Here is a 17,145-nt window from a genome sequence, read left to right as displayed (position 1 = left end):
GGAGGCAAGTAAGGTGCCCTGAGGCCTCCTTAAGCTTGTGCCCTAGTTGCTGCTCCTGCCTCACCCTAGTCCCAGATGTGGGTGCTATTGTTATCTCCATTTTCCAGATGAGAAAACTGAGGCAAAGGGAGGTCACACAGCGACTAAGCAGCAGGTGTAAGGTGTGACCTGGATCAGTCTGGCCACATTAAACTGCCTGCCCCATCCATAAGGGCTCTGCTCTCGTGACCTAGTTACCTCCCAAATACCACCACACTGGGGATCAGGGTTCAAACTACGAATTCTGGGGAGGACACAGACATTGAGACCACAGCACAGTACAACAGAATGTTCCTGTGGCTGCCTCCTGATGGCTCCCCAGTCACCCCTAAAGGCCAAACCGCTCTACCCATTCCCACAGCACAAGCTACCCCGGACACAAGGCCAAGACCACTAAGCAGATCTATGTCCTGGCCAAGTTTGGACATGGGGCACAATCAGAGAAGTGAACGCACAAAAGTCTTCACCAGCTTTTGGTAGACTTTGCTTGCCTTTTGGAGTGACTCATACGCGCAAGCCGGCCATCCCAGAGGCTAACAAACTCCTCTGGCCTGTTGCCCGAAACTGGAGATGGTCTGAGTCGTTATCAAGGCAATTGAATGCCCAACCCCATAGCCAGGTGCCAACTTGCAGGCCTTGTGCACGGATGACTTAGTTCTTTCAGCAGGGGAAAAAATCTATAGTCTTATTTTCTCTCAAGTCCAGGGTTACTCAGGAAGCCAGCTTCGGTGACCAGCGCACAGAGGCTAATTGGAGCAGCCATTGGCCACAAGTGGTGGTGGGGGCGGGGGAGTGGCGGTGGCATGAGAAGCACGTTGCCGCAGACAGTCTGCCATTGAATTCGATCTTAATATTCCAGGCCACGAACCAGTGGTTGCACTAGAGCTTGGTTGTTTTTTTTTTTTTTAAAGGCAGGAAAAACCCACACACATTCTTTCAATTTCTAAAGGGAAATTTGACTCGAGCTGTAGAACAAAGGACGAAGAAATAGAAGTAAAAGAAAATCAAAGAAAAAGTGATTTGGATTCAAGGGGATCAGATGTTTCATTTATTGCAGGTTAGAGACCCTCAATCAGTCAAATGAAAGGAACATTTGTATTAAAATACCTACGAGGCAGAGGGGAAACCTTGATCGGGTACAGGAGAGTTAAGTTACAGCCACCGTGCTGAGAGATACGAACCCACCTTCGAGGCTATCTGTTCCCAATATCGAAGGTTTTCTGTGTTACAAGCCTGAGATGAAAGGGACTTGTTCTGACGTCTGGGTCTGGAAGCCAGACGCTGAAATTAGCAGCGTTCTCGAAGTATGTGCTGCAGGGCCGTGGAGCCCAGGATGGGGTGAAAACGTAGCTGCTTTATTAAAATGAAAAGATGTTAATGTAACACTAAGTGCCCAAGTCACTCATGCAGGCAAGATGGGAATTACCAATTACTACCTTCTGCCAGCTAGGAACGGGCAGAGAAAGAGCACTGCACTAGGAGTCAGGGGCCCAGGCAGCCCCTCCTCTGCCCCTGGGATGGCAGCTCCATGGTGGCTGGGACTTGGCCAGCCCGGCTCGGCTCATGGTACCAGGCGTATGGGAGGCATTTGATAGATGTCAAATGAATCTATGAATGAATTAACGAATATGATCTTGGACCTCTTTGGGCCTAAGTCTTGTAAAATGAGAAGCTGGTCTAGCTGAGGATGTCCCCAGTGGGACGGGTACCACTGACAGTCGGGTACCGTATGGATGGGTTTGGGTGATATACACGAACGTGGCATTTAACAGCCCTAACTCAGAGGGAGAAAGGTATCACTTTCGAACTCTTCTAGCCCCTGATTCCAAGAGGAAGCCTCCGTGCAGTGCTAATCTGCCTTTATCCCCGCTCCAGTGTGTCCAGCCTCTCCTCATAATGACAACAGGGGAAGTCTCAGGCTCACAGCCCTCAGCAGGCAGCAGCATCTGACTCAATTTCACAACCTGATTTCTTTCCTTTGCACATACTTTCTATTTCTGGCAAGTGCACGTAGTTTTTCCTTTGAAGAACTGATTGTTTTTAAGGTTTCTTTGTCAGACAAATGTCTATAAATAAACACGAATCGATGTAAAGAAACTATTAAGTGAGTAGTTCAAGTGGGATGCAGACCCGACAGTGATGGTGACACACGAATGCCTTAGGCTTGAGAAAAATTGTCCCAGTGGCCCTCTGAGTCCCTTCTAGAAACATTGAGCATCTGCAGTCACGGACGTCCCCACACTGGTTTGTGCAAAACAGACCCGGCCGTCCCCAGCAAAAAGGCAGATAGAGCCTGAGCCTTAGGAAGATGGGGCCTGTACCTGTATTGACTTATATACATTCTTTCAATAAATATTTATTGAGAATATACTATGTGCTCACTGCTGTTCCAAGTACTGGGACAGCAGTGAAAAAAAAAATAGAGAAAAATAATCCCTGCCCTTGTGGAGTTCCTGTTTTATTAGTTTGTGGCAGGACAGGGACCAGGGGAGGCCACAGGGCACCCAGGGTGCATGATCTAGGGGGTACCCGCTCTCAGGGTTGCGTCTAACCTCACCCTGGCTCGAGAAGAGGGCCCCACACCGAACCTGACCTGGCATGGTTGTCATCAGTATGGAAGCCCTGGAATCTGCCTCCAGAGGTTCTAGTGTAATTGGTCTTGGGTGAGTCCCCCCAGTAGCATTTTGGGAGAGCAGCACAGATGATTCCAGGGCACATCCAGGAGTGAGAACCACTGACATGGACTGAGAAATGTTTAACATTTATGGTTTGGCATTTCCCAAAGGCATCAGTCTTCTTAGCCACTAATTCAATAACTGTTTGTCAAATGAATTAACTAGAGAGTGAATAAGTCAATATGTCACCATAATGACGAAAATAGCTCCTGTCCTCTGCATACTTGCTAGATGTCAGGTGCTGTCATTAGCTCTTTACTCTCCTTGCTTCATTCACTCTTCACGACCACCTACAGAATAGGTATTATCGTCATCATCCCATCTTGCAGGTGAGGAAACCGAGGCAGAGAGAGATTATAGGGAACTTGCCTAAGGAAACCCAGAAAGGTCACGCTCCTAACCACAGTGCCCTACTGCTTTGCTGTAGGATGAGTCCTGATACCTGGGAACCTGGGCACAGGAGCCAGCCATGGGCAAGGGGGTGAGTGTGAAAACGGGTGAAGCAGCAGATCTTTTGCATCTTAAAGATAGCACATACGAATAGTCATTACTTCCACCAAAAATATGTGTCCCCTCATTCTTCTCTAATTATGAGGCCCACTCCAGCTTCAATTTGCTTCCATGTTTGTTAAAGCCACAACCACATAACAATGTTCCTCTATGTAAGAAAAAAACAACAGTGCAAGTGTGATATCACATAGCAACTAACCCCCTACCCCAGTGTTGGGGAAGTCTTGGGGCATGGTGGAGAGTGTGGCGATATAGGAAGAGGTACCTGTCTGACGTCTCCAGATTTCCTAATCAATAGAAACAAGAAATTCAGATTTAGTTGTAAAATCTCCTAATTTCCATGTGGACTCTAATTTATAAATAAGTGCACAGGGCAAATACACGTTTTGTAAAACCTGAATGTTAAGTCTCCTGGAAAAGGCCAAGCTAGGAAAGTCCCTAGGGAGCTGGTCTAAGGTCATTGTGTGATCTGAGACTAGAGCTTGGGTTTCTCTGTCCCTTGAATGTAAAGCTGTAAGAAAGATATGAAAAATATTATTTATTCGTTCTTCAACTTTTAGTGACAACTTCTATATATTAAACACTGTGCCAGATGGGGGATTTAAAGATTAAATCAATATGCTTATCATCAGTGAGAGACACACAGGACAGTGAACTCTAGGTGCCCGGGATAAAGGCAGGTGTAAAATAATAACAGAGAGCACAGGGTGAAAGTTGGTAATTCTGCCTGGGAAAATGACTTTTCAGGCAGGCCTTGAAGGTTGGATGTGATTTTCCCAGGCAGCAAGGGCAGAAGGAAAATGACTTTTCCTTAATACCAAAGTGCTCTCTGTACACCAATACAACTTGAATTTTTTATGAGTTCGAGAAACAAGTATATACACCCATAAATTGTAGAGTGTGCAAAGTGATACTATGAACCTCAAAATGCATCTCTGCTTTGTATATTAATTACAGTTCGAGCATCCCAAATCTGAACATCTGAAATCCAAAACTTTGAGTGCTGATATGGTGCTCATTGGAGCATTTCGGATTTCAGATCTTCAGATTTAGAATGCTTATCTGGTAAGGATAATGCAAATATTCCAAAAGCAAAAAAAAAAAAAAAAATCTGAAATTTGAAACACTTTTGCTCCCAAGCATTTCAGGTAAGGGCTACTCAACCTGTACTCATCTAATTGTAAAACCAAATGCATGTCTTTCCCTGAAGCTGTTCCCCCTCCTCTGTTTCACTGGAGTCACCGTCACCCAGGAAGCCATCTCCCAGGTGAGACATTTTGGCGCTGTCTCTCACTCCACTCTCTTCCTCAGCCTACACATGCAATCAGAGAAGTGTCCCTTGAACCAGCCTCTCCTTGCCCTGGGATGCCATTTCAGCCTTTTGTCTCCTATGTGGACTCTTGCCGTTGTCTTCTCGCTGCTCCCCCTGTCTCTTGTCTCTCTTCCAGTGAATCCATTGCTCTTTCCAAAACCCAGATCTGACCACGTTGCTCTCTGGCTTAAACCTTCAATGGCTCCCACTGACCTTAGAACGAAGCCCAAAGGGTGGCATGGCATTCACAACCCTTTGCACTCTGGGTCCAGCCTACCCTTCCTTCCTCACTATCACCATCCTTTAGTCAACCCCCCTAAAACCCAAAGCCACAGGTAGGTACTCTACAGTCCTGCCTACCACATGCTCCCAGAACTTGCCTGGCACCTTCGTACCTCTGTGGCCTGCCACAGGCTCCCCTCTCTTCCTTGCATGACTTTCCTGCCACTTTTAGCCATAGAACCACAGCCATACCAAACATTCCCTCAGCTGGGAGCCTTCTCTGGCCATTGCCCCTGCTGTCCCCATCCTGCCCCTGCTATGGGAACAGCAAGCTGGAGATACGAGCAGAGAACGAGACGAGCCGGGTAGGCGGGGTCCTGGACGTCAGAGAGGGAAAAGCCTTTGAGAAACGCGGCTTGTGCAACAGCCTCTGCCCCAACTCTGCAGAACCCCTTCACCAAGCATGGAGACCCATCCGCAGAAAGAAAAAGAAAGCAATTTCACACGTTGGAAAAAGGCCCAGGGCAGAAGAAAATGAAAAGCCACCAGTTGGCAGTAGGTGCTATGGAGATTCAGCAGGAAACCACAATCAAAAGGGAAGTTGGGACGTTTCTGGGAAGCACATGGGCCTGACCCTTGCTGGCTGACGCCTGCTTCTGAGAGGTAGGACAGGCAGTTCTCCCAAGGGCTCAGGCAGCCACATCGGGCCTGGTTCACGGCCAACAAGGGCAGGTAGGTGACATGCTCCAGGGCAAAGCGGGCTCACAGGTGTTTCTGTATTGCTCACCTGGGAGGCCATTTCCAACAGAGGCATCTCCCTTTCTGCCTTGAATATCCAGACATTTTCAGTATAACCTGAAGTCTCAAACGCAAACACCTGGGCCGGGCAGGTGATGAGAGAGTATAATGTCCCTGGTAGGGACTAGGATGAGCAGACTGTGCCCACGACAAACAGGTGCCTTCAGCTCAGATCCAGCCGATCGCCATCCCATCCCGATTTTTCAGATGTCAGAACTTTCACGGGAAATGTTCTGTTATTAGAATGTTTGCTCAATTTTTAAAAACACACTACAGTACAAAAGAAACAAGGCCACCAGTGTTTGAACTCTGATGTATAGGTTCAGATTAAGCCCATTAGTTTGGAGAAAACAAATATGGCCCTTAGTTCTTTAAGACTCCATCTCTTTGGCTGATAATTGCTATTCTTCCATTTAGTTGGATTGTTCTTAATATGCAGGTGTTTGACCCTGCAGAAACCTGCTTCAGCGTGGGAGAATATTCACAAATATTTCCCCATGCAATTTGCTGGGTATCACCCCTGGGGGCGAAAGCAATGCCCATGTTTACTTATTTGTTTGTTTATTTTTAATTTTAAGAACAAGGAAAGTTCTTAGACATCAGCTAGCCTTGTCTCCCCTCCATAATTTTGCAGTGGAGGAAACTGAGGCCCAGGGAGGGGACAAGCTTGTTCAGGGCCACAGAACAAGTCAGAACTTCCATCAGCACCTGTGGCGTATGTAGGGATCGTGCACACCCGTGCGCATCTGTATTTGTATTTTCCTCCCGTCCTTAAGCAAAGCCCACCGGGTTGCCAGATGTGCCGCGCTGGAGGGAGCCCGAGGAAGTGGTTTGGCAGCGATGAGAAGCAGGCCCGGTCTGGGCTGTAATCTGGCCCTGCCATCAGCCGCGCCTTTCCGCCCACAGGAGATAAGAGGCCCACGGGGGGACTGCCGCCCAGTCACGGAATGACGCGCTCTGCCTCCTTTCATGTGCGGCATGGCCAGGCCTCCCCTCCTCCTCCTCCTTCTCCTCGGCCACGTGCAGCCCCGGGACCCTCTGGCGCACATGCAAGGGAGAAGCATCTATCTTTGATGAGTCCTGTCCTTGCCCGTCTTCCTTCCATTTCTCGGGGCCCCCCTCTTTTCCTGGGGCCTCCGCTGAAAGAAAGCGCCTAAAACCTGCACTTCTGCTTTGTGTGTCAGCTCTTGCATGTCTTCAGCAGAACTGCGGAAGAGAGCACGACACAACACTAAGGCGGGTGGCATTGCAGGAACCATTATACGCAGTAGGTTTATTGTCCCCATTTTCTGGAGGAGGACCCCGTGGCTCCTCTTCCTCGCCATCGCTTGCCTTCATCTGCCTCCTCTCCTGTCCACTCCTCCATTCCTGCCTCAACATCATCTTTATCCCCAAAGCCGGAGTTGGTCCAGTGTGACGTGGGGCTGCAGGCCTGTGGTCCGTGCCACCACGGGGCTCCGTACCGCGGATTGTGCCTGGATGGACATCTAGCCCTGGAGGCTCCCGGGGATTCACAGGATGATGCAAAATGCTCTTTTGCTGGACAGATGTGGCCACAGAACAGAACACCACTGGGTTCTCAGGCAGCCTAGAGGACAGGAGCCCCAGCTCTGGGGTCAAAGAAAGTAGGGGTCCCTGGCTGGTTATGCTGCCTTGGGCTAAGGGGGCAGCTTCTCTGAACCCATCAAATGGGGCAGTATAATCAGTAGTGGTGTTAACCTCATAGGATTGTTTTGAGGATGAGCTGAGACAACAAGAGTGTTTCCAGAGGTGGAGACCACCAGTGGTACCTAACATGATTTTAAAGGATACATGGAGAAGGCATTAAGTAGCACTGACTCACACAGTAGGTGCATTGGGTCCTTTTTCACCCTCTGAATTCTCCTAATTGCACCAAGAAAGTCTCCATCTGATGCTAGTATGTCTTTAACACTTAACATTTGCCAATTACTTTTTTGTTATTTTGTTCTTTACATTTTAACAAAGTGAGGCTTCAGGATCAGAGCCGTACCGCAGGCGGCAATATCTAGGTAGAATTTAATACATATTTTGTCTTTATTGAAATAATTTTTATGGTTACTCTTTTTCTATTTACAGTTGTGATATAAAATTTTGCTTTGTAAGTAAATGGATTTCAGTTTTATAAACAGGTTCATTTAAAGGAAAAAAAGCATTAAATACATAATAGTATCAATAACAGTCAAACATGTCCGAAATTGTAAAGGGAGTCACAAGTGATGAAAGTCTCAGAAACACTGAGACAATCTACATCGAGAGGTCAGCATGGTGATTATGATGACGGTTCTCGTGTCAGCTCAAGAGGTGCCGTGGGTTCCAAGAAGTGGGACACATTCCAAATCCAGACCCTCCCCCTCATTCCCTCTATCGCCAGGACTCACTATCATCGGACTGAAGAAGAAACCAAAGTTTATGCCACATGGGCAAAGCAGAAGCGTGGACCAGGCTCAAGCTGGTGGCAGGGCACTGGGGAAAGGAGGCTTTGGCCTCAGCTCTGCTGTGTGCCCTGTCTGCGCACAGGGCACGGTTTCCTCATCTAAATCAGACGGAACAAACTAGATGGTTTGGGTCCTTCCAACTCTGAGGATCTGGCAATCTTTGTTGGTTTCATCCCTCATTTTTCTCTGTCAGGTTCAAAGTCAGATTCTCCAACAGGAAGTGACCTTCACTGAAGGCATCCCTGCGCTTCTGCTAAAGAACAATCACTCCAGGAAGATGCTGGAAGCAAAACATCTCTAGGGTCAGACGAGTTCCCTTGACCATTCTGAGTCTCAGCCACTAATCTGCAAAATGCTGTTTCTGATAGAACGAACCTCATGGGTTTAATAAAATTATGTAATGTCTTGCAAAATGTGGGAAAGTGACCCCATCAATGTCCATAGACGAGGTATTAAGTAATATCAACTCATGTAGCAAGTTTCCCTATTGCATTAGTAGTTTGATACTAATATTGCTTAAACACTTCTCTGACACTTGCCAAGTAAGCCTTGAATTCAACAGAGAGCAAAGCCTTAGGCTTTTGGCAGGCAGTAGGTTCCAACTGAGATACTAGAGGGATATGAAGAATATATCCCCAGATTAACCCTGGGGACAGAACAGGGGTCACAAGGACAGTGGCATTTGAGCTGATCCCTGAGAGAGAAAGATTCCTCCAGGCAGAACTCGAAAGAGAGAAACAGACTCCTCCAGACCTGGAAAGGTGTATCAAGCTAAAATCAGAGGCCTTGCCCTGGTTTATACCATAGACCGCTCCATTGAGGCCTATGACCCCTTTATAGAATAATGTACGTTATTTTTTAATGTGATATTAAAATATCTGTATTGTTCATGTAGATTTTTAAAAATTATGATTAAAATACACATGTTGTAAAATTTATCATTGTAACCATTTTTTAAGTGTTTAGTTCAACAGCATCAAGTACATTCTCATTGTTGTACAACCATCACCACCATCCATCTCCAGAACTTTTTTCATCTTCCTAAACTGAAATTCTACCCACTAAACAATAACCCACTATTTCCTCTTCCCCCATCCCATGGCAACCACCATTCTACCTTCAGTCTGTGAATTTGACGACTCTACGTACCCCACATGAGTGGAATCGTACAGTATTTACCCTTTTGAGTCTGGTTGATTTTATTTGGCATAAAGTCTTCAAGGTTCATTACAGAATAATTTTATTACATGCATAAAGTAAAAAACAGGATTACAAAGAAAAATTGTATCAAATAACAACTATCTAAATAATTTTTAAATTGATATAGTAACATATGTGCTTTTATTAACCATTAAATAACAAGATAAAGAGGTGAGTCTACTAGTTACAACTTCCAAAGAGTATTGAGTCAATTTCGAGATATCTTATAACAACTTTAATGGGATATGAAAATATCTGTTATTTCGATTGATGACAAAATCACGACTGTCACATGTAGTGTTGATACTGTTGTGATATGTTGCCTATATTCAGAATCAAAGGAAATGCTAACTTTCAATTAAAAGTTAGCAAAAATAAAAAATATAAAATTTTTCCCATCCAAGCTCACAGACTTCCTGAATTCTTTCCATGGAATCCTTTGGAGGCCTCTGCTCTGTGGAACCCAGGTTAAGAATCCCCACCCCAGAGAAGGGGTGTTTTTATTCTCTACCAATTTATTTCATTCTTGCTGCCGAGGTGAGACAAAGGCCAGATTTTCCCAGCTTCCACCTGGCCCCAGAAGCTGACCCATTGACATGGACAGTTGGCTGGTTTGGGGACCAAATCACCCTCATTAACTCCCCACCCCAGGTATCACGTTTGAGCAGTAGCCTGAGAAAGGGGGTGAGTAAAATAAAAGGCAAGCCCAATTTGTGTTCAAAATCTATTGCATTCGGGCTCATGACTTATTTGTATTTGTTGTGCAACAAAGCAGTCAGATGCAGATGCAGGGATGGCCGGAAACACAGCCCTCAATGTGTATAGACAGCGTTGTTCTAACCAACAGAGGAGACATTCTACCCTGTTCATAGTAGTTGCTTAATTTTTCTCATCTGCAAACAGGCTTTGGATCGCCAACCTTTAATTAAGATGCAGTTTTCTTTTCAAAAGCAATGTGTTCTAATAAATACCATCTGAGCTGGGTAGGAGTGAGATAGAAATTATAACTGCAGCTGAAAAACCACGAGACTCGCAGCAGGCTAACCATGAAGGCCTGCAGGAAGGGAATGGTTTCCATGTGCTTTGGAGATGAGGACACGCCTCGTGGACTCTGCTGTCCAGCTTCAAAGCCAAGCCACGGTGCCATGAGTTCTGCCTTCTGTGTAAAGAGAGGACAGGAAGAAGCAGAAAGAGAGTGAGGCAGGGTGTCGGCTTAGATGACCTCTGCCCTGGCATTCTATGACTTTAGAATCAAGACGGTACTGAGGGTGAGGTTCGAAGTAGATTAGCTGAGATCATCAGCTTTGGAAAAAGGGGTTCCTAGAAAAGAAAATGTTTCTGTAGATTGAAATGTCTTGGCATCCCTGTGATCATCCCCACTCTTTCCTTAGGGGTGCCAGATAAAATATGGTATGTCCAGTTAAATGTGAATCTCTGATAAACAATGAATAATTTTTTAGTGTAAGTATATCTCGTGCAATATGCTAACGATATGCAAATGTATTATCAGTTGTTTATCTGAAATTCAGATTTAACTGAGTGTTCTGTATTTTTATTTGCTAAATCTGGCAACTGTATCCCCACTCAAATCGGATTCTGGGACTTTTCTTCTGGTTCTTTGTAAAGAAATGCTGGGCCAGTCTTAGGCATCTCTACAGTGAGTATAACAGTTAAGAACATGGACTTTGGAGTCTTAAAGACTTTCAATTCAGGCCTGTCACTTTTTGGTGGGTTGACCTTGAAAAGGTTACTCGGCCTCCCAGAACCTCAGGTTTGTCCTCTGCGGAATGGGGAATTTGAAAATCAGGGCTGATGTTCAGCCCTATCCGATAGTACTACCTGTAGCCATTATCTAAAAATTAAAGCATTTTCCAAGCCGGTTGGTAAATAACTTCCCCAACCCCTCCACCCCCATCATCATACCAGCCAAGCTGGCTCCTCCCCTACGGCCCCAACCCTCTACCTCTCCTCATCCAGGACCCTTGCCCATCCAGGACTTTGCCCCATGTCCCTTCTGATTGGCAAGTATCTGTGGTTTATTGATAGTTAAATAAATTGACTATCACTCCTATTATGAATACCCACCTCAAACGGTTGTTGTTAGGGTTAAGTGAAATGATACAGAAGAACTATAGTGAACTGTGGCCTGGCCCACAGATCACATACAGACACACACACATAAACACACACTCTCTCTGAATGAATGAATGAATCTATATGCTATTTATAAGGAAGAGCCTTGGTTTTCTTTATACATGGCAAAGTGTTCTCTCTCTCTCTCTTTCTTTCTCTCTCTCTCTCTCTCTCAGTGGATTAGAATCACTGATTATACAGACTTTAAGAAATCTTAAATATCATACTTGGTCTCATTCAATTTTTTCCTCTTTACACGGAGGAAAACTTAGATCTGGCATAATTTGCAGACTTATCTAAACAAGGCCACCTTTATGCATTGGAGGTTTGAGGGATTGTTGGAAAGATCTTTTGCTCAAAAACATCCCTTTCATCCAACAGCCACAAAGCCTGAAATTCCACCATTAGCATTTTAGCCATCTTTAAAAATTGAACCAAGACTTATCAAGGTACTTCTGAAAGCCCGATCGCTTTCAGCTGGAAATGGCCCAGGGTCATCCTGAGAACCTCAAGCGCTGGGCTGCGGGATGGTTAGAAAGGAGATTCTGAAAGAAGCTGAAAGGAGACCTGGCGCTTTCCAGAGACACATGTGGCCAGCTATAAAACTGCATGACAGGCTGGCTATGCATTAGATTGTCCCACCGGGGCGGTTGTGCATTTGTGCTGTTGCATAATACAGAAGGACAAAAAGCATAAATACTAACTGATCATTTCACTCAAAAGAACTTCTGACAAGGAAGCCAGAATCCTGATCCTGCCTTCTGCTAGGCAAAGCTAAAAGTCTTTCTTACTTTGCTGGTAGAAGCATTTTCAACCGGATGGATGGAAATGTTTTTCACAGATCTACAAAGCATGGATCATACAACAAAGCCTCAAAATGTCCAGGGGCAAAAATGTAGCTGGGATCATATCTATCCATAAATACAAATCGGCTCCACCACTTGGCTTAATGCTAACTGCTGGGGTTCAACATCCCTTGCATTTGGATGTGTCTTTATCTACGGACAATTGAATTCAGTCTACATACACATTATTTGGACGACAGTTGGTGAGAGCTGACCAGTTGCTGGTATAAATTAGACTGTTTCCCCCAAAACATAATATCATCCTGTGCCGCATAACAATGTTTTGGTCAAGGACAGACTGCAGGTACAATGGTGGTCCCAAAATATCACAATGGACCTGAAAAATTCCCATTGCCTAGCGGCCCTGCAGCCATTGTTACATTATAGTGCAGTTACTTTATTTTTTATAAATTTGGTGTAGCTTATGCATATAGTGTTTTTAAATTCTACAGTAGTGTACAATAATGTCCAAGGCCTTCGCGTTCACTCACCACTCACTCACTGACTCACCCAGAGCAACTTCTAGTCCTGAAAGTTCCATTCATGGTAGGTGCCCCATACAGGTGTACCATTTTTTTATCTTTTATATCTTATTTTTACTATACCTTTCCTATATTAGGCAAGTTTAGGTACACAACTACCTACCAGTGTGTTACAAGTGCCTGCAGTATTCAGTACAGTAACATGCATATAGGTTTGTAGCTTAGGAGCAATAGGCTGTACCCTACAGCCTAGATGTGCAGTGGGCTGTACCGTCTAGGTTTGTACAAGTACACTCTGTGATGTTTGCACAAAGACAACATCACCTAATGATGCATTTCTCAGAACACACACCCACCATTAAGCAACACACGACTCTAAAATGCAACATCCAGCAATTTAATTGGTTTAGTTTGGAAGATCAGAATCTAAAGAAATAAAGAAGAAAACTTCTGCAAAAACAGGAGCTAAAATTCTGGCATTTTTCTTCTAATATCAATATTTGTGACTTATGCATTACCAATGGACGATCGCCAAGTGAGGAAGAATTTTCCCATCAGAGTCTAATTAGTTTCATTGTCTTTTTTCTGCATTCCATTGTATTTCACTCTACCCTTCGGCTGCCTGTTTTAATTAATTTTGCACTACATTCAAAGGTTTTGCTTTTGTGCCTCTCTGTTTGATTTAAATTCCTTTTTGCAAATAAATAAATAAATAACCATCAAAGCTAATGAGGCTCTGAAGATTTGAGATGGAAATATCATATGCAGATTCTTTTTTGGGTCCCAGCTCAGCGGAAGACCAAAAATAACACTTGAAAGTTTGATTAAGAAATCTCAGGCTCCCTCTCTGACCCCTCCCTCCAGACAATCTTTCTGCTGGCATTTTTCAGTTATTTGACCAAAAAAAAATAAAAATCATGCCTTCCTCCCACACCCAAGACCTCAGGAACAAGTTCTTTTCAAGAACGGCTCAGTTGGGCAGAGGGCTGCGCTTAACTCTATTAACCCATCCCCAGCTGATTGGTCCCTGTCTATCCGGAGTGGTCGTCTTCTGTGTGTGTCTATGTACACACTCAGCCCCCCCCACACATTCACACACACAGATCATACATATTCCCACATACATGCTCACCCATATTCATACACACATGCTCTCTCAAACTCACACACATACTCTCATACACACGAACACACACAGTTGCCCATTCACACATGCACAAACTCATGCACTTCAACACACACATGTTCACAGGCTCATACACACACACACACACACAGTCACGTACAGATTGATATGCACGTGCACACAAACACACACACATCATGCTTTGACCAGTCAAGGTTCTGATTTCAGATCTATGTCCCCTGCAACACATTCTCCAACATCCTCCCCAAGAGAGATCTTTGTAAGAAATTCCAGGACACCCCCCCCCCACCGCCGTCCTTTTGGGCACATCACAGGACTGCCTGGGACACAGTTATTAAGCTGTTTCCAAAAGAGCTCTTCCATTGTGCAATCTGCTTTTGCCTGCGATCCTTGTATCCTTTACTGAGAAAGTCTGATTCATTTCCCAGAAATTTTCATCTGCTATTAATCTTTCAGGATATAGTTAGTGTTGTGATATTTTCAGATATTGTTTTCGGGTGGCAGGGGGAGGGGAGGGCAGATTTCAAGTGGCTGTCCCCTGGCAGTTTCTGAGATTACTCAGTGCTTATAAGCAGCTCAGAACAGTGTGACAGCACTTCCATGCAAGGGACTTACAATCATGTTTCATTAATTCGACGTGAATGAAGCCTCATTTCTGGCCTTGAGGAGCTTAAGATGTATGTGAAATTAATAACAGAACAGATGTCTTCACAATTTGGTTCCTCTGGAAAAAAAAAAAAAAAAAGCAACCTGATTACTTTGAAAACTTCAATGCTTTAAAATGCAGACCCAGGGAGTTTTTACTCCAGGGTAAAGAGTTATGCCTTGATATCGTCCACATCGCAGAACTAAGTGGAATTTAAATGTCAGATTTATATTAAATAGTCATATTCCCCATTATGGCATATAATAAACAACAGCTTATTATTTTCATTAATAAGACGTGTTGGACATTTAAACTAAAGCTTTGGAGATAAAGCCGGCACCTCATAAGCAGGAGGAGCCGGGCAGACGCAGGGGACTTGTGTGAGAATATTCAGGCAGCCTGGTTTTTAGCTTGGTTTCTGATAATTTAATCATCAGTTCCTCACAGGGAAACAAAATACATCTGTGCTCACACAAAACTCACCACTTTATGAAGAAGTTGAGCATCTCCCGCGGATCGTGTGCCAGAGGCTGACAGCGCTATTTCGCAGGTCACTTCAAGACTCGCCTCTTTTATTTTTCCTTCGTGCCTGAAATCCTATTTCTTTATCCAGGCTTCTGTGGCACTAAGTGCCTCTCAGGCTGAATTTTAGTGCTCCTCTGGGCGCATGAGTGGGGCTGCACACCAGGAGCGCTGGGTTTTCCTTCTCAAAGTCCAAAGAAAGGAAATGTACTGGAGGATCACCCAGGGGGATGTTATTCTGGACGAGGGGGACAGACAGCAAAGGCCCCCTGGGGACAGGGCCAGAAGTTCCCCTTCCTCTGGCCAAGGAGGGATGGAGTTTGCAGGGGGAGGGTGGGTTACACAGCGCAGCCCAGGGTCAACACATTAGGTTCTAGAACCTGGTCCCCACAACCACTATAATGACCTTTCCTCTTTCCAGACCCTACTGTGTGCCCCTGAACCTGTCACCTTCCCCACTTTTCCCATGGAGAAAAGAGCGTTGGACCAAATGGCTCTGAAAACTCCTCACTTTGACTTTTCCTTCCGCCATTTCATCTAAAGGTGGCTGTCATGACATTCATTCTATTACTTCCGCCCACTCTTCTCCACCTCCCCCCTCTCAAACCTGGACTTGGTGGGGGGCTCCAGGGTCCAGTCACCTCTGCAGATGGCCCCAGAGATGATGGACAAGACAGGCTCGCAGGGGGTCTCGTCCGGGCCCAGCTCTCCCTAAGGGTGTGGCCCTGGGGAAGACGTGTGCTGTGTTGTCCCCCGGACCCCTCCTGTGGAAAGGGGAAGGAACAGGTCACCCAGGACTGTTGCAGGAACGACACTAGCTGACGCACGGAGACTGTCCGGCACATCGCATAGCAGCCACTGTCAGCATTCACAACTGGGGGAGAACAAACAACGTGCCTGAGGGACAGAGAAGTATCCAGAATGATGCACTTTGCAAAACTCCCCAGCCTGCCACGGTCCCCAGCACCCCTGTCCAAAGAGGACTGTCAGGGTCTTATTTCATCTGCTCTCGACAGACACGGGGCTGTGGGAACCGGGCGGCAGGCAGAGGGCAGGCCCATCCAAGGGGGTGGCGGGCAGCTCAGTGTCAGGCAGTTATCACCCAGGGGCATAACCCGATAGCCCTACTGGCAATGCCAGGCCTTCCACCTCATCAAGGAAACCAGGAATGTGGAATTTTATGCGAAAGCTTCTAGATTTTGAGTAGAGGTCACTACAAGTCTGCAAACCCTTATCTGAACCACTGGGGCCAGGTGTAGTTCAGTATTCAGAAATTTTCAGATTTAAAAATATTACACAATGCAACTCCATTTATTACCTGGCACCCCCAAGGGGGTCTGGGGAAGCATGTCACAGTCAGGCTCGTTAATATTTCTGCATCAAAATAATCATACTAGCAAAGAGTAGTGAGTCATAGCACTCAATACTCCCTCCTCCCTATGGGGCACGAGGGAAGCCCCCACCACCCTGGCAGAAGCAGGATGGCCATGACTGAGGCCATGTGACCAGGTTTCCTGCAGATAGATTCACTCATTCTGGGGAGGATCATAGGAGCCATAAAGCTTTGGGGTTCCTGAACTAAAAAAGCCCATGACAATCACTGCATAGGTCACATGATCACTGCATAGGATCACCACACTCAGCTCTAAGTGACAAAAACCTAAGTCAAATAGGCTTAAATAAATAATAGCAATAACAGTGAAGTTTACTAGCTCATGTGACAGAAAGTACAGAGGTGTCAGGTCAGGATCACCTGGATCCAGGTGCTCTGACAGTGTTCCCAGAACTCAGTTTCCCTCTGTCTCTCTGTGTCACTTTTGGCTGTCTTGGTTTCATACTTAGACTGATGCTTACCTCATGGTAGCAAAAAGGCTGCAGAAGCTCCAGCTCCACATATTTCTGGGATTGGGTCCCCTGGGAAACATCATCTGTTCTGGCCCAGCAGTCTCAACAAAAGCCGTCGAGTATCTCTGTGGCTCTGATGGGGTCACTTGCCCACCCTGAAGCCAATCACAATGGTGGAGGTTATGAGCCCACCTGGAACTGAGGATAGGTGCCTTTTGGCTCCTTCCACCTGGGCTTGAGAGCAGGGGAGACTGAGTGAAGCTAGGGGGGAGGGCAAAACCCCAGCTGTCTGTTACCATGGCAATGCAGCCGA

The 17,145-nt window shown here is 45.7% G+C and overlaps 1 long non-coding RNA gene across 1 annotated transcript; it reads right to left on the bottom strand.

Moving 5' to 3' along the window:
* Positions 1-1,271: 1,271 nt before the first annotated feature.
* LOC123625113 lies at positions 1,272-16,927 on the bottom strand. The gene is made up of 3 exons (XR_006730357.1): positions 16,842-16,927; positions 14,435-14,543; positions 1,272-1,392 (listed from the first exon to the last, which is right to left on the bottom strand). It is a non-coding gene; the product is annotated as an uncharacterized LOC123625113 (long non-coding RNA).
* Positions 16,928-17,145: the final 218 nt, after the last annotated feature.

This window comes from Lemur catta, chromosome 20 (genome assembly GCF_020740605.2).
Source record: "Lemur catta isolate mLemCat1 chromosome 20, mLemCat1.pri, whole genome shotgun sequence".
Lineage (NCBI taxonomy): Eukaryota > Metazoa > Chordata > Mammalia > Primates > Lemuridae > Lemur > Lemur catta.
The sequence above is the reverse complement of the archived record's forward strand: the minus strand, read 5'-3'. Positions and strand labels throughout refer to the sequence as shown.